This window comes from Triturus cristatus, chromosome 4_1 (assembly GCF_964204655.1).
Source record: "Triturus cristatus chromosome 4_1, aTriCri1.1, whole genome shotgun sequence".
Lineage (NCBI taxonomy): Eukaryota > Metazoa > Chordata > Amphibia > Caudata > Salamandridae > Triturus > Triturus cristatus.
In genome coordinates this window covers 444,569,781-444,595,943 of record NC_140585.1, presented here as the reverse complement: position 1 = coordinate 444,595,943, position 26,163 = coordinate 444,569,781, and the positions used below count along the sequence as shown (strand labels likewise).

Sequence of the window (26,163 nt, the reverse complement as noted above, 5' to 3'; positions counted from 1 at the left end):
AATAGGAATGCCGTGATAGGCTGGACACAACCTGAGCAGAAAGTTACGGTCGCCATTTTATCAATTGCAAACGGTTCCCGGGGCTGAAAGGGTATATAAGGGGTCATGGAGGAGGTAATCTGACCCCACGTTTGAGAAATAGAGTTGTAAGTGACGCAAGTTATTTGTGCAAAATGTATTTTTTAAATTGTGTGCAATATTCGTGATGATGCCGTGATCACAAGCACAGCCCCAGTGTTGCGGGGACATCAGAAATATTGCAGTAACATCGCAAATGTTGGTGAAAATATTAAAAATATATATATATTTGTACACATTTGCCAGTCACTGTCACAGACTCATGTACACACTTACACACTCTCTCAGACACTTATACACCCATTCACATACCCACTCAGACACTCATGCACCCACTCACAAACCCATTCAGATACTCATGCACCTACTTACAGACTCAGTGGGAGAGTCACGTACCCATGTACAGACCCACTCAGAGACTCATGCACACAGTCACATACCACTTAGAGACTCTTACACCCACTCACAGACCCACATGGGTACTCATGCAGCCACTTACAGACACATTCAGTCACACACTACTCAGACACTCATGCACCCACTCACAGACCTGCTGAGACACTCACGCAACAGACATACTCAGAGGCTCACACATCCATTCACAGATCAAATCAGACACTCAAGCATGTACTCACAGATCCATTTAGGCACTCTTGTGCCAACTCACAAACCTACTCAGAAACTCACAGACCCACTCAGACACTTTTGCATCTACTAACAGACCTACTGAGACACTCGTGCACCTGCTTACAGACCCACTCAGAGACTCATGCACCCACTTAGAGTCATGCACCCACTCACAGACCCACTTAGACACTCACACACCAACTCACAGACCAACTCATAGACTGATGTAGCCACTCACAGACCTACTCAAAGACTCATGTACCCACTGAGAGACTCATGTACCCACTCACATACCCACTCAGACAGTCATGCACCCAATCACAGACCCACTCATATACTCATGCATTTACTCACAGACCCTCTCAGACACACGACTACTCATACACTCAGACTCATGCACCAACTCACAGACCTAATCAGGTTCTCCAGCATGCACTCACAGATCCATTCAGGCACTCTTGTGCCAACTCACAGACTCACTCAGAGACTCATTCACCCACTCACGAACTCAGTAAGAAACTCATGCCCATTCATAAACCCACTAGGAGACTCATGCACTCATTCACAGACTCAGTCAGAAACTCATGCACCCGCATGCATACCCTCATAGAGAATGATACATCAGCTTTAAGATCCCGGTCAGAGTTATGCACCCAGTTACAGATCCATTGAGAGACGTATGCACCCAGCTACATACTGACTGCAATAGTCATTTATTCACTGACATATTAAGTTATAAACTCATGCAGCCAGTTAAAAAAACACAACTTTAAAGAGTGCATCACTAAATAACTAGTGGCAAACACCAATTAAAATATCTCTCTATATGTGTTTTGGAGTTTCTGGAAAGCATGCGGTATCCGCGGTTAGTGAGGTCACTGCAAATTCCAGTATCGCCATGAAAATGGGAAACACGAACTAAAAATGGTTTTGTTCAAAAGTTATTATAGACTGACAACTTTAAACGGGAGATCAGTAAACAACTAGTGTCAAATATCAATTAAAATAGCTGTATATCTGTGTTTTAGAGTTTCTATCAAACACACAGAATCTACGAATAGCGAAGTCTCTGTGAACTCCGGTGTCGCCACGAAAACAGACAGCACTAAGTAAAAGTGGTTTTGTTAAAAAAACATTATACTCAGACAATTTAAAATAGGAGATCACTAAACAATGACTCTCAAGCATTGGAAATACTTGAAATGTACTCAAACAGATGTTGTAGTGTGAAAATATATTTTACAAAACTTTAGAAATTCACAAACAAATTCAAGGTCATAGAGATGTTATAGTTAGCAAATAGAATTTAAAAAAACTTAAGAAATTCACTGAAGCAAACAAAGGTTACAGCGACGTTGATGTTAGATATTAGCATTTAAAAAATCTATGATATTCACAGAAACAAACAAAGGTTAAAGGGACGTTATAGTTAGAAATTAGCATTTAAAAAAAACCTAGAAATTCATTGAAAAAAACCCAAAGGTTACAGGAATGTTATAGTTATGCTCAGGATTCACTTGTACAAAACCAGTGAGATTCAGCCGTTATAACTATAACTATAACTTGCGCCCCCCACAATGCACTGCTTATGACCTCCCATATTACATCACTCATGAGATGGTCAGTGACATCAATGAAGACATCTCAAATGACATCACTGATGGCATCATGATTACATCATCCACAGATTCACTGACGCACCCACTCACACCCAATGTACTCTTTCATACACACACTCCAACTTCCACACTACCATTATCAAACTCATTCATATACCCATAACAGTACTTATACACCCACTCATTCTTACTAATACAGCCACTGACATATGCACTGACTGACATATGCACTGATACAGTCACTCACATACAGAGTCAATCACCCATAGTGCTATTCACACACCTTCTCACTCATGCATACAGTCAGTCATAAAGCTACTTACTCACTCATACAGTTAAACACACACCCACTCACTTACCCATACAGACACTAACATGTACTTACTCACCTATACAGTCACTGACACAAGTACACAATCACCCATACAGCCACTCTCACATTCACTCATACACCATACAGTCACTCACATACCCCATCACTCAGCTATACAGCCTTTCGCATACCCAATTACTCACCCATATACCACTGACTCATACACTCATTCACCGACACAACCATACACAGACTCACTCACCCATACATTCACTGACCCTTAGAGTCACTGCCTCACTCACTCACCCATCAATACAGGCAGTTATACATCCCCTCACCCACCCACACAAACACTCAGGCAACTATACAGGTACTCAGACAACCAATCACTCACCCATAAAGCAACTTGCATACCTACTCACACACCCCTTCATCAACGTACACACCAACTGATAGACAGATACAGATATTCAAACAACCAGACACTCACCCATATATTCACTAAGAAACCTAATCATTCACTTTTACAGTGAGTCAAACAATCACTAAATCATCTATACAGACACTCATACATCCACTGATTCACCATTACACCTTGCTATATATGAACAGTTTGAGAACAGTCACAGTCACTGGATAATGTCATCAGTGATATTATGTTACAGACCATGTCATGAGTGATGTAATATGTTAGGTCATAAGCAGTACATTGGGGGCATGAGTTATAGTTAGCTCACTAACTATAACTTCTGAATTTCACTGGTTTTGTGCAAGTGAATCCTGAGCATAACTATAACGTTCCAGTAACCTTTGTTTTTTTCAGTGAATTTCGAAGGTTTTTTAAATTCTTATTTCTAACTATAATTTCCCTGTAACCTTTGGTCAGTCGCTAGTTTACATAGGAAAAGCATCTTTTGACCTGACAATATCTTTGGCGCCGCTCAACGAATCTTCATGACTTTTTTAAAAAAAAGTGCCCACTATGGTCTTGCTGTATTTGGAAAGTTTCAAGGAGATCTGTCAAGGGGGGGGGGGGGGCAAAAAAGGGGGGTCAAATGAAGTGTGTTTCTAATGTTAATTCACATAGGTATTTTCAACATGACTACTGCCCGAACCGCTGGACAGAATTACACCAACTCTTGGCAGAAAGGTAGCTCTTGGTCCAGAAAGAATACTTTTTGTTATTTGGTTTAAATCTGTTCAGTAGTTTTTGAGATATTTAAGAAAATCCAAATTTGTGTATGTAGGTTGGCAACTAATCTGTGAATACTCCAGATCTCGTGCAGAGATCTGATTGGCTGCCAACACTTCAACCAGGAAGTATTGGCAACCATTTTGGGACTCGGCCTCAGCTGAGTCCCAAAAAAAGTACAAATAAAGAAAACGGGGCAGGGTAGTTATACTCTGATGCTCTAGCCCCTATGGACCCCGGCAAGGCAAAACATGTTTTTTATTTTTGCCGCAAAAATTGCCTATATTTTTTAACTTGCGCCAATTTTTTTTTTTTTTTTTTTAACGCATGGTCTCCCTCTTGTTTTATTTAAGCTCCCTGGTGAGCGAGGTTTGGGCGTGCATTAAAATAGGGAGGGGCACATGATGGCCCCCCCACTTGTGAGGCTCTTTTTAGCCCCAGAGACCACCACCTACCCAGGACTTTATTAATCTATTGGATGGTGGCCCACCTCCTGTGGCTCATTGGCAGATAAGTCCCCTTGTATGCTGATAGTCCTTGTGGGCTAAGAACCCCTCATGCTACCACCAGTAAGTCCCACACAGTAAGATTGCTGAGAGTTCATTTGTGGAATCGCCCCTTTACTCAACAACTCTGCAAACTTGCCTCCTGGTGCACTACTTTTTGTGGGATGAACTCACCTTGGATGTTGAGTGTCTTTGAGGTTCAAGAACCCCTCCTATAACCTCACCAGTAAGTCCAACACAGAAGAATTGTTGAGCTCATCGAGGCCCCAACTCCATTGTCCACCACTCTGCAAATGCACTTCCTGACGCACTACTCAGTGGGGTTTGAAGTTGTCCTTGGTCGCTGAGAGTACTTGGGAGCAAAGAACCCTTCCACTTATCACCAGTAAGTCTCAAACAGCGGGATTACTGAGAGCTTGTCAGAGGGCCCGCCCTCTTTCTCAACCATTCTGCAAATATGCTTCCTGTCGCACTAATCATTGGGGGATGAAGCTCCCTTAGATGTTGAGGGTCTTTGGGTGCCAAGAACCCCTCCTGGTACTACCAATAGGTGTCATGCAGCAGGATTGCTGAGAGCTCATCGGGGTCCCTCTCCCTTTGTCCTGCACTCTGAAAACATGGCTGTTGGCACACTATTTGTTTTGGGATGAAGTCCCTTTGGCTGCTTAGGGTCCTTGGAGGCCAAGAACCCCTCCTGTTACCGCAAGTAAGTCCCACACAACAGGACTGCTGGGAGCTCATCGGAGTCTCAACCCCTTTCTCCATCCACTGTACAGACCCATACATCCACTCATAAACCCACTCACATACCCACACAGCTACTCACACATCCACTCACACACCCACATAACTACTCACACACCCAGTCACAGACCCATACAACCACTCACACACCCAATCACTGACCTATACAGCCACTCACACACCCACTCACTGACCTATACAGCCACTTACATACCCACTCTGAAAGGTTTCAGTTAGGAAATACATTTTAAAAAGCCTTCGAAATTCACTGCAAAAAAACAAAGGTTACATGAACATTATAGTTAAGAAATAGAATTAAATCAATCAATCAATCAGTGGGTTTAAAGCACGCTACTCGGCCTGAGGGTCTCAAGTTAAAAAACCTTAGAAATCCACTGAAAAAAGCCAAAGGTTACAGGGATGTTAGGCTCACATTACACGTGTACAAAACCAAAGGAGTGCAGCAGTTATATTTTCCTTAGCTAACTATAACTTATACCCCTGCAATGCACTGCTTATCACCTCACATTCACATCACTCATGTCATGATCAGTGACATAACTGAGTACATCACTGATGGCATCTCAAATGACATCACTGATGACATCATCCACAGAAACAGTCACACATCCACGCAACCACTCACATACTCACTCACACACTCATACAAACTCTCACAGACCCACACAACCACTCACACACCCACTCACAAATCCATACAACAACTCATACAGTCACTCACTCACCCATACATCTAGTAACAGAGCTCCCCAGTCACCCAAACAGCCACTCACACACCAATTCCCTTACTCACACAATCATTTACATACCAATTCACACATCTATACAAACACTCACATATCCACTCACTCACCTATACAGCCACTCACACAGATAATTAGGGTAAAATACAACCTCTTACACACCCACTCACTAACCCATACACCCACTCAAACAAGTACTAACTCACCCATACACCCAGTTACACACCCAGTCACTCACCCATAGAGCAATTCACACAGCCACTGTGACTCATACAGTCACTTGCACACCCAGTCTCCCACCCCTAGAGCCACTCACATAGGCCCTCAGTCACCAATACAGCCACTGACAACACACTCACACAGTTACTCACCCACCCATCTGGCACCTCACACACCCACTCGTCCACCTATATAGGCACTCAGACAGATACTCACCCACCGATAGTCAATCACACACACATTTAGTCACTCATAGAGGCACTCACACAGACCAACTCACCCACACATAGACATTCACATAGTCACTCACTCACCAATACAGCTACTCACACACCCACGTATTCACCCATACAGCCACTCACAGACAGATTCAGACAGTCTCACAGCCACTCAGGTGACATACATTGGAAATAGTATCACTCTACACTTACTGGATGATGTCATAAGCTATGCCACCAATGATGTCATTTGAGATGTCACCAGTGAGGTTACTGACCATGTCATGAGTGATGTAATATGTGAGGTCATAAGCAGTGCACTGCGGGGCATAAGTTAGCGCAGGTAACTATAACTGCTGAATTTCTATGGTTTTCTACGAGTTTAATATGAGCCTAACCATAAAGCCCTTGTAACCTTTGTTTTTTTTCCAGTGAATTGCCAAGGCTTTTTCTAATTCTATTTTCTAACTATAACATCCCTGGAAACATCCCAGAGAACCTATCTCAGTGACTCATAAATGAATAGCGGGCGGTTAATAATAGTTATGTGACAATATACCATATCTTACTCATATTTTAAACATTGCTCTATGTTTTTGTTAGACATTTCGTCTTTATGTATCAGCTCGTTGGTTATGTTTACAATCATATGTACAGCGCTCAGATACCCTTGGGTCATGCTTGCGCTTTAGAAATCACAAAAAATAAGTAAGTAAAATAATTTTTATAAACTTGTGCCAAAAATCCAAGGGAAACAATAGAGAGTACTTGAGTAGTTTCACATGATTATGTTTCCTCAGCTTCAGACACATCTTATAGCATGTTTTAAAGCATTTGCAAACTGTCATTGAACTTTTGGGTGTCACACCACCAGGCATCTCATCAGCTCTACAACAACTAGCGCTCTTTGAATCTACACCAGAGCATTTCATTTTTATCTTGCATGCACAGGATACTTTCAGAGATCCAGGCTACCCTCTCACAAGTCCATTCGAAAGGAGATATTTATGGCAACATGTGTTTTTGTTTCTACACTCTAGGTCACTGCAGCAAAGATACAATCTGTGCATGTTTCTATACAATCTGACCCAAACCAATTTTCTAACCTGATTTACAGTAAACTACTTCTAACAGTTTTTTTTATATTACTTTCTGCTTGCAAGTTTGTTTTATTTCACACTACAAATTTTACTTTTATTCTTTATGTCTGTCACCATACTCTCTCTTTCATATAGCAGAGGCAGATACCAAAGATCTAAGGGGCATATCAACAACAACCGGCGATAATTATCACTGAGCGCACTTAGCGCTCGGATAATTATCGCCGGCTAGCGCCGAATTTTATCGCTGAGATAGCGTGCTATTAGCAACGCTTATCTCATCAGCGATAAAAATCCTAGCTCTAACTGGCTAACGTGAGATTATCGCTGGAAACCCAGCGATAATCTCACGTTAGCTAGTTGATAGGGACTCACAAACTTAGCCATGATATCCACCTTCCATAGGATATCATGGCTAAGTCAGTCCTGAAGCAGGTGTTAGGAAAGTAGCGATAACAGGTGTTATCGCTACTTTTACTGACGCTATGCTTCATAGCGTGGGGCTTGATGATAGGAGAAATGTCGCTTAGCGACATTGCTCTTATCATGTCAGTTCAGGAACGCCCACTTTGCATCTCATTAGAGATGCAAAGCTGGGCGTTAGACATCCCCACGCTAAAGCAAGGTTTCACGCGTTAGCGTGGCCTTGCTAATATAGCGATAAAATTATCGCTGCTTTTCGGCCGAGAACGGCCGCTAAAGCGGCGATAATTTTTTATCGCCTCGTTGTAAATATGCCCCCAAACTGGTTGTGCGAAGTGTGATAGTATGACAATGAATTATAAGCAATGTAATACCCCAGCTGTACCTTATAAGGGCATTGCAAGTCACCCCAAAGTTCCATGACGTTATAAATGTCAGCCTTCTGCCTCATTCCTCTAAAGGGTCATGGAAATCATAGGAAACCTCACTAGCCCGGTAATGTTGGGCATAGGGTATTTTATTCCATATATAATTTGCTAAATTTTCCATGGACATTTACAAACCCTGACAAGCATGGATATTACAAAGCATTGTTTTATTTTTTGTTTGCTGGCTCTACACCAGGCAGTGGTGCGATGCTCCTCCTCCATTGCAGAGGAACCACCACTGAGCACCGGTACACAATCAACCTCACAAACGTTCCCCTTCCCAAACTCTAAATGAGCCCATGTCTCTCAGCATCCAAACATTGCCACATATAATACATTTATATCACACTGCATTATTACTTCACAGAATCAACCCTTCCTCATGATTAGGTGGCGTTCTTATCAATCTCTGTTGCATTTGAAGCAGAGAGAAACTTATTAAATAACTGTAATGCTTTGGTCTGTAAGGCTAAATTTATCTGAATATGTCACACCTTTATTTAACAAAAATGCAAATCACAATAACATGGGAATACAATTCATCACGTTAACGGTTTGTTGGTGAAAAGGGGTCGGATTTGCAGTTGGCAGCCTAGTAAGATCATTAGGTCTTTCATTCTTATGAGGTTGTAACACTGACTACCACTACATTCGTTAATAATACCACGTATAATTGAAAGGCCTTTGAAAAGACTAAGGGCCTCATTTATGAAAAGTGACGCATCACTGCGTGAAAACAGTGATGCGCCACTTTTCACTGCGCCCTCCCTGCGACTCCAGTGATGCGTCATATTTACAGTATGACGCATCATGTCGCAAGGAGTCACAGATACGTCAGTATTTCTGATGTATCTGTAGGCGCAAAAGTGACGCATCGCTGGAGTGTGTCACAAAAGTGATGCAACTCCAGCAATGTGTCCTTTCACATGGGGCAAGCCCCATGTGAAAGGGCCTGCGTCAGTCTTACGCCTGCTGTGAGGCAGGCGCAAGAAATTGACGCATTTGCACACTAGAAGTGGCGCAGTGAAATCTCGTAGATTTCACTGCGTCACTTCTACGACCCTTTTTTGCGTCAAAATGCCCCCCTTGCATACATTATACCTGGCGCAGGTATAATGTGGCGCAGGGGTTTACAAAGTGACGCATCTACCTAGATGCGTCACTTTGTAAATAGGGCGCAACATGGCGCATGTTTTATGCCACTGGTGCGTCACAAAAAGTGACGCACCGGCGGCGCAAAAGTGACGCAGGGGCTCATAAATGAGCCCCTATTTTTGCGGCCCTAAAAACCAATCTAATGTTTTTACTTGTGTTGCCTATTGTGATGTGTCCTGTATTTGTGAATGTTGTAAATATCTGTGTGGTGCAACGTTGTCAGACACAGCATTGTATACAGTACTCCATTGAGTCAACTCTTGATCATGATTATTAAATGGCTTTCTTGTACAGCTCTGTTCCCTTCTATTTAATGTTAGATGTCTTCCCTATCCTATTCTGTGTTTGTCCCTCCACCAAAGAACAGCTCTTTTACCCTTGCTTTTGATTAACTGTAGTGTAGCCTTCTCGGGTTGACTTCATGAAATTACTTTTTTTGTGATTTCTTTTGTCATTACCTGTTTTGATTTATCTATTATTAAAAGTGTACAGTTAATTAAAACCATTAGACGAACAAACATTAAAGAAGTAGTAATAACATTACAATCCTGCAAAGTATCCATGTCTAAATGAGTTATAGTTACAAACTTTTTCAGTTTAAAAACAAAAACCCCTAAAAAATAAATGAAAAGTAATTTTTTTTTTAATACTTCGAAAGTCTGACTTGAGCATCAAGTATGTGTCGAAGTTCATAATGTCTGGACCTGACCTAAAAAGGCATTTTAAGAATATGTCCCAGGATATTAATTTGCTTTGTTTTACAGGAACATTCAAAGTGTCAGTGCATGGTCAAGTGCTTGTCTAGCTGATCTGTATTGTAGCGGCCACAACCAATAAAGCCGATGAGCATGACAATTTGCGGCCCTCAGTGTAGCATTGTGTACCTGTGCATTATTCCGGCAATGATCTCTGATGTCATTGCTCATGCTCGTCAACCACTATCCCACCTCTGTCAGTCTACATTATGGGTTTGGTCTAGAATCTGTTAATATGCGACCTTTGGGGTCTATTAAGATGTAGGGCAGATCGCCACCGCCTGCATGGCGGTGGCGATCCACCCCACATCATACCCCGCCCGCCACCCATTTCCCCCCGCCATATTAGTATGGCGGGGGGGACCCGGCGGATGGAAGGACCATCCACCTGTTTTCTGCTGGTCGACCGGGCAGAAAAGGGGCTGAATATGGTGACGGTGTCTGCTAGACACCGCCATCCATATTAGCATGGGCAGTGGTGCAGGGCTTTCCATGGCGGAGACCCCGCCATGGAAAGCCAGGCGGATGTTGCTTTCGGGGGCCCGTTGCGGGCCCCAGATTATTGGGGGTAGCACATGGGGGTACCTATGGTACCCCCCTACATTGTCATGCACAAGGTGACAGGCACCGTGCGGTGCCTGTCACCTTGTGCATGACAATGCACAACGTGCATTCCCAGTATTGTGGCAGGCGGTGCTGTGAGCACCGCCCGCCACAATGCGGGGAATAGCGGATGCCACCGCCACGGTGGCATCCTAATTGCCGGTGCAGGACCACCGCACCACTGGCGGCCGGTCCTAGCACCGCTAGGGTCCGCCCGCCATCCTAATAGGCTGCTATATTTTTATGTCTCTCGGTGTCTGGACTACTTACTGTTACTGTGTAAGACTTCTGTTTTTCCCCGTAACCTTTGTTCTGGCTTCAAAAATTTCAACAACCCTCACCGCCATGATGTTAAGCTTTTTACATTTTTGGTTTAGTGCAGCGATAAGGGCTTGCTTGCATATATAAACAGCTGCCTGATGGAAGGAGCCCCGCAGCATCCTTCTCCGGTCTAATAGAGTAGCCAGGCAGAGGCAGAGGATGTGCATTAAGGTTTCTTTTTCCACACCACAATCTGCAATTTGTCTTGGCTGGTTGTTCCAGAGCTGACCGGACACATAGGTGAAGGCACACAAATTTAAGTTTAAGGAGGTGTGAAAACCCCAGTCGAAATATGCTTGTGGCTTTAGAGAATCATAAGACGTATTACTTTGCTAGGCGTGAGCACGGTTTTCTAGGGTTCTCTTTGTCTTCTTGCATAGAAAGAAGTCTGGTGGATCTGTTAAGGATATTTTTTAACTAAGCAGATGAAGTCCTGATATTCAATAGGTCAGAGGCTTACAGCTACTGCAATGCTTCACAAAACTGCTTCTAAAGACTGATATTGAGTAACCCTGGGTGGGTAACTCCGCTCCGGCAGCGGAGTTTGCGGAGATTTGCCTACTCTGTGCTCTGTTGCGAATGTGGAGGTAGGCAAAACTCTGACTCCATGGAGGTGCAGAGTTAGCCGCTCCATCCCAAATATTTTATTGCGTGCAAATATGTACAACATAGGAGTTTTTTCATTGAAGGCAGGGGAGGCGGAAGCTGCGCAGGTAAGTGCCTTCTTTTTTTTATTTTTTTATATTTCTTTTTATTAACATTCATCAACATAAGATATACAGTACAGAGAAATCAGTACATTCTTACTTAGCTAAGACAATGAGGAACAGCTCTGTGCAACATTACACTGCAAGGACAGGTTACGGGGAAGGGGAATCATCCTGGTCAATGCTATGTGGTGGGCTGCAGATATCTCCTCTGTTGGAGTTCCACGTGCTCCAAATTCTGGACCATTTTTTAGGGCAACCCCGGGCCATGTAAACAGTCTTTTCTCTATACATGCACCAGTCGAGGTCTGTTTTCCAAGCCTCCACTGTAGGTGGTTGCACCGCTCCCCACAATTGTGCAACATTCCTCTTTGCCAACATTAATTGTCATGTATTTTTCGCCAATAGGATTGTAGGTATTCGCATTCCCATATTATGTGTATGAATGTGCGTTCTTGGCTACATCTTCGCCTACATTCTCCTCCTTCTGCTCTACCCATTTGTACCAGACGAGGCCCTGTAATATACACTCTATGGAGAATTTTGAGTTGAACTAGCCGGAGTCTAGCTGAGATTGCCACCACTCTTGGGGAAGATACCGCCTCTTGCCACTCTTCATCATCAAGTTCAATGCCATCCCTTACCCATTCACCCGTAGTGGCTGGAGGGGGTCTGCCATATTATTGATCAATTTCTTATAAGTTAACGATATGGTTTTCTCAGGCAGGTTGCCATCTAGCAATCTATCTTCCAAAGGAGAGGATTCGGGGGGAGGAGCCATTAGAGAGGTGTGATTGTAGTGCATGGTGTACCTGTGTGTATCAAAAGCAACCAACTCATGCTGTCACTGTAGAGAGGAAAATGTCTTCACTTCGCCCTTCTCCCACATATCTTACATTTGCGAGATCCCAATGAGTTCCCGCCCATCGAATCCCTTCGACTACCATAAATTACCCAGCTTTTCGGAGTCCCATAAGGGGGTTGCCAATGTGAGTTTCTGTCCCCATCCTAGGGTTTTGGTGGCGGTATGCCAAATATGGACCAAGTCCTTAGTTGGGCCCGTCAGTGGGTATCGGGAGGGTTTTGAATAAAGCGCCCTGTTATAATTCCCTCCTGGAAGGAGCCACCTGTCCATGATATGCCCGGGATCATCAGGGCGACCTAAGGTACCGTGATGGATAGCCGCAAGATGCACCGCCCAGTAGTACTTTTTTATATCTGGGAAGCCAATTTCCCCATCATACCAATTCAGCATGAGTTTGTTCAATGCAATGCGAGGCTTCCCGTCCCACAACAAGTCCCTCTGGAAGGCCTTGATTTCTTTAAAGTACGTCATTGGGACAGGGTCTAGTGAATTCTGCTAGGCATACAAAAGACGGGGTAACAACATCATTTTAAAGAGAGCCGCTTTGCCCAGTAGCGAAAGAGGAAGCATTTTCCAACTTGCTATATCACGTTTAAGCCTCTGTAGTGGCGGGAGAAGATTGTGATTAAACAGAGTGTTTTGTCCAAGGAGACAAAGATTCCCAGATATTTGAAGCCCACTAAGCTAATTTGGATTGGGCAGTCCTGTGGTAGAGAGGGAGGGTTTCTTTGAGGATGTACAGGAGGGACTTACTCCAGTTGATGGAGAATCCAGAGTGTCTGCCAAATATTGCCAGGATGTCCAGGACCGCCACTAGGGACTTCCTGGGGGAGGCCAGGTACAATAGGATGTCATCTACGTATAATGAAATACGGTCTTCCCAGTCAAGGGAACAACGCAGACCTCATTCTACTGGGTCCCCCCTAATCCATGCCGCCAATGATTCCAAGGCTAGGGCAAACAGAGGAGGGGAAAGAGGACACACCTGACGGGTCCCCCGACTCAGTGTGAAGGTATCTGACTTTTTATTGTTGACTACAGCCTGTGCCATGGGTTCTGAATACAAGAGGTGCACCCACTGAGTGAAGCCCAGACCAAACCCCTTTTTCGCAAGCACTTCCAAGAGATATGGCCATTTGATGGTATCAAATGCCATGGTCGCATCTAATGACACAATTATAGCTGGTTCCTGGATCGTGGCTACACTCCCCAGAACCCCATCCATTCTGCACACGTTCAGCACCGTGTTGCGGTGTGGCATGAAGCCTGACTGATCAGAATGTACAAGACGCCCAATTATTTTGACTAAGCGATTGGCAAGGAGGTTGGCTAGAATTTTGGGCTCTGCGTTTAGTGGCAAAAACGGTCTGTATGAGGCGCAGCCAGTCTTGGGTTTACCCTCTTTATGGATTGTGACTAATGTCGCCACCCTTTGGTCCATTGGTAACATCCCCAGCTCCTTGCTTTCATCAAACATGGCTTTTAAGTATGGGGCTAATTTGTCAGGCCTGAGTTTGTACAGTTCAATTGGTATACCATTGGGACCAAGGGCCTTCCCCGAGTGTAGCGATCTAATGGCCTGCGCTATTTCGTCTGTTGTCAAATTGCTTTCTAAAAAGTTACAGTCTTCTTCAGACACTGTGGGGAGCGCTATGTCATGCAGTAACTCGTGACAGTCATCCTCAGTATAGGGTGCACCGGTCGTGTACACAGCACTGAAGTGGCTGGCAAACTGATTTGCAATATCTTGTGGGTCAGTTATGGAAATACTAACCGTACCCCTGAGTTCCGCAACCAGTCTACTTGCCCACTCCTTATTATTGAGCCAAGCGATTAGATTCCCCGCTTTGTCTCCCAGGTCGTATATTCTGCCTAATTTTTCCTTCCCCAGACTTTTGGCCCTATCAGTTGCCAGAGCCTTGTAATCGTCTTGTTTGAGGCGTAGCAGGTGTAGTTTCTCTGGAGTAATCTCAGTTTCCAATTCCCCTTCTAGCTGGTAGATCTCTACCTCGGCTTCTGAGATCTCTTTCTGTCTATCTTTCTTCATCCCAGCTATTAGTGACAGGGCTTGTCCCCATATTACTGACTTAAAAGCTTCCCACAGGGTCTGGGAGGAGTCCACGGTCCCTTCGTTTTCTTGAAAGTAATTATCTATGGCTTAGATGAGGTCTTTACGGATTACAGGGTCCTGGAGATACCACGGGTTAATGGGGGCAATTTTCCCCACCCTTACCTGGCTAAGGACTATTTGCACCCACACCGGGGAATGATCGGAGATGCCCCTAGCTAAATGTCTGATTTTGTGGATGTGAGTGACTTGTGAAGCGGGGACTAGGATGTACTCTATGCAGGAGAGGCTGAGGTGGGCCCCGGAGTGGAAAGTGTGTTGGATTTTTTCTGGTTTGTATGTTCTCCAGCTAGCCCTAGAGCATCAAGGAAGTCAGGCAGCCATCGAGAAGATGGTCCTATCTCACGTGGAGTGTGGCGGTCTAACGCGCCCGAGGCCACTGAGTTGAAGTCGCCTCCAATCACTAGAAGACCTTTTGGTAGTGAATGTAAAATAGTGCCCAGGGCTTTAAATGTGGTATTTGCAGGCCAGGTGGTATGTACACTGACTTAATGTTATGATGTGTCCTTCCCACAGACCCGTGACTCCTATATATCTGCCCTGATCGTCTGTCCACGTGGAGCTCACGGTGAGGGGAAAGGAGTTTCTTATAATACCAACACCTCGTGAGCTGATCGTAAAACCCGCATGTGCCACCATTTTAGCACTTTTGTCCCACTGTGACTCATTGAATCTAGAATAAGTCTTTGTATCCTCTGTATCTATGCCAACGTGTCAAGCATCTCCCCCCTACAAACAAAACAAACAACAACCCCAACACCCCCCTCCCTGCATCCCTGGTTGGTGAGTCCCCAACCTCCCACCATCCAAACCTGCAGAGTGCCTGTCGCCCACAGTAACATAGAAAACCAATTTCTAGGGGTCATGGTCTAGCCTCCAGTGCAGAAGTGAGATCTGACTGCTGCCTGGGATGGTCAGCCCATTATCTAAACCTCCCGGCCAAGCCCCCCACCAGAGAGGCCCCTTGTCTCGCATCAGTGCCCCCAACATAAAAACAGGCAGTTATATCAGGCACTGGTCACAATACAGTAATAAACAGACATTCAAAAGGTCCAGGTCTAAGCATCTGAAGGGCTTCTTAACTCTCAAGCACCCTCCAGGGCAATCCCACCCCCCACAATGTGCCCTGCCAGGGAGCTCATTCAAGCGGCAGCTGACCAAGGAACGTCCCACACGATACTTGTCTGTCTCTCCATCAGTTCATCTAGCCACTGGGTGATCCCCCAGCCTCAAGATCATGGTGCTCCTGGCCCGGGTCTGTCGCAGACTGCCTTTACCCTCCTCGGTGGCGTAAAGTTCGCCTGCCTTCCAACCAGTCACTCGCTTCATCCGGTTTGTCAAAAAAGTAAGCTTTCCCATTGTCTAGGATTTTCAGGCGAGCTGGAAAGAGCATCATGTACTTCACGTTCTGCTCTCTAAGGGCCCCTTGACCCCCTGAAAGGAGCGCCGCCGCCGTTGAACATGGAGCGTGAAGTCTGGAAAAAACCAGATGGTCGCATTTCCATGGCGGAGATCTCCCTGCATCCGTGCAGCCTGCAAAATGGTGTTTCTATCCCTAAAATTCAAGATACGGGCAATGATGGTGCGAGGGGCGCTCCAGGGCGAGGTTTGTCCACCCACTGCTCTGTGGGCCCGGTCTATTGAAAAAAACTGCGATAATCGTTTCAGCTTTAGATGGTTCAAAATTAAGTCTTCCAGGAAGAGGCATATCGCCTGTGTCACCCCTTTTAAAGATAGTATGGATTACTGATCCATGCCCTCACTTGTTTAGCACTCAATGGAAGTGCTTCTTTGTTTTCAGCATGTGCTCTTTATTTTAAGCCCACCCACTCCACCGGCATCGCCCCTCATTCTTTCCTAATGCTCCTGAGCGGAGTTCTTCAGATAAAAAATCATTAAATTTGAATCATCACCACATTCACGGTTATTATGTAGCATTAGGTGGTTTTATGTGTTAAATATGCCTCTATGCACATCATAAAATTGCCAAAATTTCCTATTTGATAGTAAGAAAATAACATCAGGTTAATATTCTGAAAGTCCACTGCGAGACCCCTTTAAATAATCAAAATGCATCGTTACTGTGAGTAACTAGCAAATGCACGCCTTTAACTGCAACAGGTAGAATGAGTATCACCTTGTGCGTATCCTCAAATCATTATTGCACAATGTACGTTACCAGCGCAAATGTGTTTTCTTTAATGAATGCAACACATTAAGACCGGTGCATTCGAAGTGATCTTCCCAGAAGAAGGATGACATAATAGCTCCATGCTATGCCTTTCAGGAGTCACTGATGTTTACCGTTCCACAGAATAAATGCATAATAAATGAAAGGAATGATAAGGTTATAATTAACGGACGTTAGAAGCAAAGTGTTTGACAAGCAGTAGATGAAGTAATGATGCCAGCAGAGCAGGAGTCAAACTGGGTTCTAGAAAAGACTCGGTCGACGCGATTTGCCTGCAATACCCGGGGGGTCTAAAGGATTAGTTAACAGTAATATTAGCAGAGGATAGATGGTTTTATGTGCTAGAAACGGCTGTGTGTGGAAGATTATTTATGTTACAATATTCATGTGTACCTAGGTTTAAAATGTGCATACATTTTTCAGCCTTTAGCACAATTAGCAGACATGTTCTAGTCAGCAGCACTGCGGCATCTTCCGTGACCTGCTGCCTGAGGGTGTATGAACTTACTGCTGTATAAAAGAGAAACATTTCTTTAGTTTGGAACAATTATTTTCTATACACGCCAAATTTAATGTATTGGTTTCCTACACGGTCACCTTTATGAGTACCATCTGTCTATTTTTTTTTATATTTTTCGGAATTCCACTTGAAGGTATGGTCTGTGGATTTAATTTGTAAGGCTATGAAAATATATGATTTACAGGAATATTTATGCCATAACTTTTAGGAAGTTTGCGGGAGATCTTCAAAATGAGAACGTCTTAATTTCATGACATGACATCTAAACGTCACTTACAAGCAACTTAGAAAATAGGCTAAATTTATCAGTCTTCCTAAACTCTTATAAGACCCAGTTTTATATGCACACCTTCATGTATAACTTCTTAATTTACAAAGGTATAATAAAGAACATATATGACCTGCTGCCCAGTGCAAATATGTTTCACACTACGGTTTAATTACACTTTCTATCTGCACCGATGTCTAAATAGGCCTGCAAGTAATGGAAAGATATTTATAAACATTCATCCTGCATTACGTACACTTCTAGCCCCAACTCCACCGGTAATGGATTCACTTCGGAAAGCAGACAGTTACACCAATAAGCAGCCAACTTCTAAATTAGCACTCTCTGGCTATTCCCTTGCACCAGCATTCTGTTTGAATGTCACTGATGGTTCTTGGCTCATCTATACATGTCCCATTCTCTCACTATATAGGAGTTAAAACTCTGTGAGTAAAGGACTTGATGAAATATAAGGGTAAGCTGCAGGTCGCAAGTTTAGGTCCCGCAAGGTTGACTCAACATTCCATCCTTCCGAAGTCAGGAAATGAAATACTATTAAACCGCCTAAAAATAACACCTGTTATGCAAAGAGCAGGTGAAGTGATGAGCTACATGAGAAACAAATAATTATTACTTAATTTCTCACTTCTGTCTCTGTATGTCACCCTCTTGTTTAATATCTATCTATTCCTTATCCCCTCTACCTTTTCTCCCTTCTTCATCTCTGCTTTCCTTATGCTTTCTTCTCTCTCTCCCAGTCACCCTATTACTCCATCTCACCAAATTTCTACCTCTGCTCTCTCTTCACCACCTATACACTTCATCTCACTCATCCCTATTTCCCTCTAGAGCTCATGATAAAACATCATCTCAAGCTTTCACACTTTCGTCAATTGCTATCTATCTTCCTCTCACCTCTAGAGCTACAAGCCATCTCATCTCTGAGTTTCATTTTATCAAACCCATCTTTTACTGTCCTTCCATCCCTTTAATTTTTTCCTCCGTCCTTTACTCAACTTATCTTTGAAATTCTACTTATAACTACATTTGTGCCTGTACTACAGTTGCCCCATCTCTCCATGCCCTTCTTAAACTTTCAATTTACGTCTCGCAATTTCAGCCTGACTGTCACCTGTCCTCTTTCTTCCATCTATTCCAGTTTCCCTCACTTTCCTATAAACTACTAATTTTTCCACTTCAACTAACACCTTTCATTCTTTTGCCTCAATCTCAATATATCATCCTCCATCCATTCTCTCCCAGTGCTCTTTTTCCCATATCTCAATCTCTCCATTCTACCTCTAAACCTCTCATTGTGTCTTCAGCTTCCCCAATTGATCATGAGGCTCAATATTCCACCTCTATGCCAATCCCCTTCATTCCTTGAAATTGCTTTCTACCTCTGTCTTCCTTTTGCACCAACCACTCATTAAAACCTCCATTTCTGGTCATTGTCTTCCCTACATATCTTCCATTGTCACACCTACATGGTTACCCTATTATCCCCAGGTGAACCAGGCTCCTTCTTGTGCTTCACTCACAATGTTTTATCTTCATTTCTATCCTATCCATGATTTCACCCAAAATGTGCCCTTTGCAGATCTCAGCTGCATCTCAAATCCAGAACTTTCAGCGATCACGTCAGCACCCTAAGGTAGGTGGTATTTAAAACTGACAAGTGTGTCCATCTTGTTATATTAATCATGCAGCTATTACGGAGTTTCAACAATGTCACTTATTGTGATGTCATGAGGGTTAAGGTCATGCGACATGACCTCCTGGGAAATTTCAGGATCACAAATCATATGCTATCACTACTAGTGATGTCATTAAGGTCAATGGGCATGTGATGTCACTTTCGCTACCCCTGTCATTTTGGTGAATCAACATCCATGTATGTCCTACTGGTATGCGTGGCTATTCTTCCCAATGATCTGCCTAACTTAATCAGTACCTTTCATTCTCTCCCTTCTTTCTCTCCCTGTTTGGATGTATCTCCATAAATACTTTCCACCACTTTTTCCCTTGTTTATGCTTCTCAGCTATCCCAGATTTCTCCCTTAACGTATCATCCCTAGTAATTCACCCATCCATATGAATCAACTCCTCCTTTTCTGTCACAACCCAACATATTCCACTTCCATGTCAATGCTGGATAGAAATATTTAGCTGTATCATTCTCCTTCCCTCCCTCTCTCTTCTTCTCTTTCACTAGCTCTGTCACGATCACTCACAGTAACCTTAAATTGTTCTTTCTTGCATTATCTTTCATTTGTAAGTATACATATATGTTTGTATTGGTATTTTTATAGGGAGAATGAGGTTTGATGGGAAGCAATGGAGTGATGTACAGTGATGTACATTGTACAGGTTTTGTGAGAGGATAGAAATCATAAACATCAAGTGCTATTGTTTTCATCTTTGAATTGCAAAATTATATTCCAGTCGATACATTAACAATTTTACAAATGCATTTAGAGTATTTCCATTTTAGGACTCGGAAATTAAATGATTTGTCCATGATTGTATGATTTCCAGCCAAGGATGGAATTTGAACCCAGGATTCACAAATACCAAAGTCAGTTTAACCACTAAACAACAATCCTTTCTCACCTGTATTTCAGAATCCTTTGTCACATTTAATCTGTTAAAATAGCTTATTTTATACCTAGCTCTTTGACTCTCGCCCTCTTCCCTTTCTGACAAAATGCCTTCCTTATTTACCTCTGTCCTGTTTTCCTTCCTTTCTGTTTCTCCACTTTCTTTTTGCTGTTTTAGATTCATCCATTAACCTTTCTTTCAGTTGTTCTCTCATTTTCTTTAATTTCTTCCCTATTCCTTCATCTTCTTTCAAGTTAAACCTGAAGGGGAATATGTAATCATACTCAAATTAGGAATTAGGATGATATATCTGCTAAGGCACTTGGGGGCATATGTATCAAAACCCGAATTTGCGATTCTCAAATAGCGATTTTTTGAGAATCGCTATTTGAGAATCGCAAAATGGGATGTATTTAAAATATCGCTAATATTTAGCGATTTCTTAAAATTCCTTAATTGCGATTAGCAAATTGCGAAATCGCAATTAAGGAATACCTGCCCCTTCATTTCTATGGGCCAGGAGACCCATAGGAATGAATGGGAAGTAATTCTCAAATTGCGATTCGCAATTTGCTAATCGCAATTTGAGAATAATTTCAAAGGTGCAAGGGTGTCAAGATGACACCCTGATGCACCCCTGAAATCAGCATGTGTGGACATATGGCGCACATACATGCCCTAAGGGCATGTATGTGCGCCACGTGGCACTTATTAAAATTTTAAAAAGTGCATTTTTAAAAGAATTCGCAAATTACCACCAACTAGAAGTTGGTGGTAATTTGCGATTTCTTAAGGATTTTTCGCAAAACTTTGTTGCCTGTTACATTTCATTTAAGAAATCGCAATTTGCGATTTCTTAAATGCTTACGAAAAGTTAAGAAATCGCAAAATTAGCGATTCCTTAAATTTGCGCTGAAAAATGGCTCATACATACCGTTTAGCGATTTTTTATTCGCAAACGCTGTTTTTTGCGAATCGCAGCGTTTGCGAGAAAAAAATCGCTTGATACATATGCCCCTTGGTGGCCCGATCTAACAATTATAACTGCTATCTCTGACCGTATGTCTTCCTATTACGAGTTAAACTCCACAGAATGGGGAATAACAGTGTAGACAAGATTTTTCCAGCTGTGATTCCTCATGGAATTCCCTGGGAATTGATAAACACATGTACCATAAGGTCTGGGCAGGTGCTAACCGTTCCATGGGAGGCATATAGGGTGAAGGGTGTACAGAAAAGATGGGGAAGGTGGGATGAGACGTTGCCTAAGGTCCATTACATGCTCAACCTTGCCTTAGAAGTTGGTCAGGGGGATCCAGGGACCAGGGCTGGGCTACCCTGCAGCCCTTTACCAAGGCAATTTTACTGGCCCGATTTTACAGTCAGTACAATAGTGCCTCATCTATCAGGAAATCATGCATATTCGTAATATTTCACTTTGCCGGTTATTAGGCCAACAAACACTTGTAGGTTCTTGTGGTATTAATGAGCAGTTCACGATATTCAAATGCAGTCCTGATGTAATGTAATGCAGTTCGTATCGTCAGACTAATGCAGTCCGTAATGCAAGAATAATGCAATCCTCAATGCAAGTAATCAGGCAGTTTGTAATGCAAGAATAATGCAATCCTCAATGCACGTACTCAGGCAGTTCGTAATGCAAGTATCACGCACTCCTTAATGCAAGTGATGAGGCAGGTCGTACTGCAAGAATAATTCAATCCTCAATGTACATAATCAGGCAGTTCGTAATGCAAGAACAATGCAATCCTCAATGCACGTACTCAGGCAGTTCGTAATGCAAGTATAACGCACTCCTTAATGCATGTAATAAGGCAGTTCGTAATGCAAGAATAATTCAATCCTCAATGCACATAATCAGGCAGTTCGTAATGCAGGAGTAATACACTCCTTAATGCAAGTAATAAGGCAGTTCGAAATGCAGGAATAAAACCTGGCCAATCAATGTGATTAACGCGGGCACCACTAGGCCCCAATCAAAGACAACAGTCCTGAAATTTCGAAGGTGGCCTGGTCCTGCCGGGCAGGTCCAAGGCCGCTCGAGGACTCAGCGTGTCTAACGCGATGCAGCGGGAGAGAGACGGTAGCAATCGTGTACTCCTACTGCACCTCCCCAGGCCACACAGGCTTATGGCTCCCGACCGGAGTCCAAGCCTTACCTGGGGGATGCGCTGCCTCGCTCTCTCTCTCTCCCCGCTCGTCGGATGTCCTGCTGGGCGCTCCCGATAACGACGCAGCTTCAATTCAAGGCGACGCTGTAGCTGGACAGGTTACGGCGCTGCCTTTCTCCATTGCAGATGATCTTGGGCAGATTCCTCTTGCGAACAATGATCACGATTACCTCATGACTTCCTTAGATTCAGGAAATCCTTCAGCACGTTGCGGCTCGGGCCGGCTGCCGCGATCTTGATCCGCAGCCTCAGTTACGATGACGGCTCGGGCCACAAACAGCTACACAGCAGCGTGGACGATGATTCACGCTGAGGAGGCACTGCAGTCATGGGGCACTTTCCAACCAGCACCACAGACCCCACAACAGTCTCAGGCTGCGCACACACACACACACACAAAGCGTCGCTGAGACTCGATTGGGTTTGGGGCCACACAGTCCCGGGGCAATGCTTACAAGGGTCTCAGGATGCAAAAAGCACAAGCACACACCGCCGCTGAGACACACTTGGAAACTTTTATGTTCCTGAGTTTCGACAACAGGGAGCCAGCTCTCCTCGGGCCCTTGGGGACAAGTTACTTCAGGACACAGCACACAGCAAAGTCCTTTCAAGCAGGGGGACACAGCACACAGCAAAGTCCCTTAGACTCTCCTTGGTTAAATCAGCAAACTGCAGGCCAGCCCCAGAACAGACAGCAAGGGTCAGTCCTTTTCTTCAGTCTTTTCAGCTGTTCTTCCTTGGCAGAGGTTCCTCTTGACCACAAAGTAGTTTCAATCCTTAGCAGTCTTGATCGGTCTAACGTTCAGGGGTTTCAGCTCTCATAGTTATACCCCTAAATGTCTTTGAAGTCTTTGTGTTCAGGGGCACTGACCCTTGTCCAAACCAGTTCTGGGTGTCTCCCTGCCAGTGACACCTTCTTCCTTTGATAGTGGGGGTCTGGTTCCTCAATCACTCAGCAGGAGGAGGAGCCATTCTTTTATGGTAGCAGCCCAGGCCTCTTCACCTCCAGGGGCTAATCCTCCCCCCTACACTCCAGATGCAGGTCAGCCTTTTTGCTGTCTCACCTACTCCTCCTCTGGGTCAAGACATTTCCCAGGTCCTATCACTTTCAAATCCAGACAGTCAATCCACAACCAGGCAGAGACACACAGAATTGTTAGAACAAAAAAGAACAGCCACTTCTAAAAGCGTGGTTTCTTAACACACAATTCAAAAACCACCTTCATAAAAAGATGTGTTATTAAATTGTGAGTTCAGGCACACTAAACTTCACCTCTCCATCTTAAGCCTCTGGAAAGATAGGCTGGAAACATATTACACAGCCTTCCCCATTCTGTCCTAAGGGCAAGATGGCCTTGCAACAGTGAAAAACAAAATGGAGAGTATTTCACTATTAGGACATGGTACACACCTCAGCACGTGTCCTACCTTTCACAGACACTGCACCATGCCCAGGGGGGTACCTTGGGCCTACCATAGGGGTGTCTGATGCACATGAAAAGGGTAGTTTAAGGCCTGGCAGGTGGGTGCACTTGTCAGGACAACATGGCAGTTAGCAAACTGCGCGCAGGCACTGCAGTGGCAGGCCTGAGTTCTCTCTTTAGGGCTACTTGTGTGGATGGCAGAATTAATGCTTCGGGCCCACAAGTAGCATTTGCATTACCAGCCCTGGCACACATAGTGCAATTTACTAGGGACTTTACTAGTAAGGCAAACATACCAATTATGGACAACTAATTACCATAACACTTTATACAGAGAGTATGTGCACTTTAGCACTGATCAGCAGTAATAAAGTGTCCAAAGGCCTAAAACCAACAAAAACAGGTCAGAAACAATACAGGAGGAAGGCAAAAAGTTCAGGGATGACCCTGCAAAAAGGGCCAAGTCCAACACGAGTGTATAATCCAAATTGAATGTAAAATAAATACTAGTGATGAAACTTATCAGGCATTGTGAGAAATACTGTTCAAAAGTATAATGGCGAGTAACCGTACTCCATCAAGGGACTGGCTCCAGACAGTCCCAGATTCCAACACCACTATATGCCCTTTATTGACAATATGTCATATAACATATCAGAACAAGTCCTCACCAGTAGAAATTTAGACCATAACTCCATAACACGAGAACTGGCCTTGCCTATCCTTTAAACTGAGCTCCAAAACAACAAGTAAATCCTTGGAAAGCACTACAGACCTTAAAGTAAGTAGGTTCACGCTAAACTTAAGCATACTATGCACACTTGTACACAGATACTCCTCATAGTGCCTTTGGCACCATTGCTTGGGCTCATAATTTCAAAAACATTGAGCACAAACCAAGTACATGGTGCGCTCTTGAAAGTGTGCTTGGAGTGATTCAATTCCATTGAACTGGTCAAATTTAAATATGCCAGCAAATCTCTGGAGGCTGACTACCAAATATTTAACTTATAAATACTATAAACACAGTTTTAATCAGTACCTTTGGGAAGTGGTTGCATGTGCCTATTTGGACCTTATGTTGGCTGTTTCACACCTAACTTGCGCAGATTCTTTTCAATTAGACTTGCAACATTTGCTTGAGATGTACTTTAAATTTACCTACTGAAGTCTATCTATCCTGTTCAGGTAATGAACAAATAAAGAACAATAAAGTAGCTGAGATCCAGACACATAGAAACAAATCCATAAAAATGGAAAATGATCTTTGCCACATGGAACCCGACACATAGGACACAACACAGATATTCCATGATCAAACTCATTTTAACTTCACTCCAGTTGACACAAATCACTTCTAAACTAAACATTGAACATATTCTCCACTAAACTTACATATACACCAGCAGACAAAATTGTTTGATGGTGTTCCCAGACTGATGCTCTATGATGCCATGATAGTGATGGTAAGTAATAGAAAATGTCAACAACACAAGATAACATATAAAGTGTTTGCTGGCTGGTCCATTACAAAGGAATAACTGTGGGGATAGAGAGGGTAGAAAGAGGAAAAGAAGAATACAATTTGGCATGGCGAATCCTCAAATAAAGTCAGGAACGTAAGCAAATCAGTTATGGAAAAACCAGAGGTGGACCTTTGACAAATACAAAGGAAATATAGGTACCAGGAGAAGTGGGAAATTGGGGGCACAGTGCCAGGTTGAACTTCTGTAATAATTTGGGATCCAAATGAGCTAGACGAAGCAGTTAGTCCCATATCTCAGTAAATTATTACAGTATTCTACTAATATGGCAGCTCAAAGCTGAGCTAAAGAGCTAGTCGACAAGTGCTAGCAGCAACATGCACCAGCCCAATTAGTCGCCAACACATACAAAAGGCAGTAAAGAGCCCAAGTAATTAGTATACATGCGCTGTACAAAAACTGTGGAACATAAAACAATGCACCAGGATTTCTACTGAGAGAAGAACATGAACATCACTGTAAAGGTGAGCTCCTACTGTTGTGGAAACACCTGACGCTGCCAATGTTCAGTATAATGACACAGGAATGCATGGAATTGTCCTCATCATTTCTGCACTTAGAGATAATTACATTGGAACTAGTGAGCAATGAATATGGAAATAAATCACAGTAAGCAGGTGTCCAAGAGGCTAACTGATTTCTCATTTGATAGCAACAT

At 43.5% G+C, this 26,163-nt stretch overlaps 1 long non-coding RNA gene across 1 annotated transcript in view; it reads left to right on the top strand.

Moving 5' to 3' along the window:
* The window catches only part of LOC146855099 (uncharacterized), a 284,283-nt gene that overhangs the window by 229,862 nt on the left and 28,258 nt on the right, over positions 1 to 26,163 (top strand). The window contains exon 3 of the long non-coding RNA XR_014980787.1: positions 19,345 to 19,398. This is a non-coding gene — a long non-coding RNA (uncharacterized LOC146855099). The remainder of the gene's footprint in view (positions 1 to 19,344; positions 19,399 to 26,163) is intronic.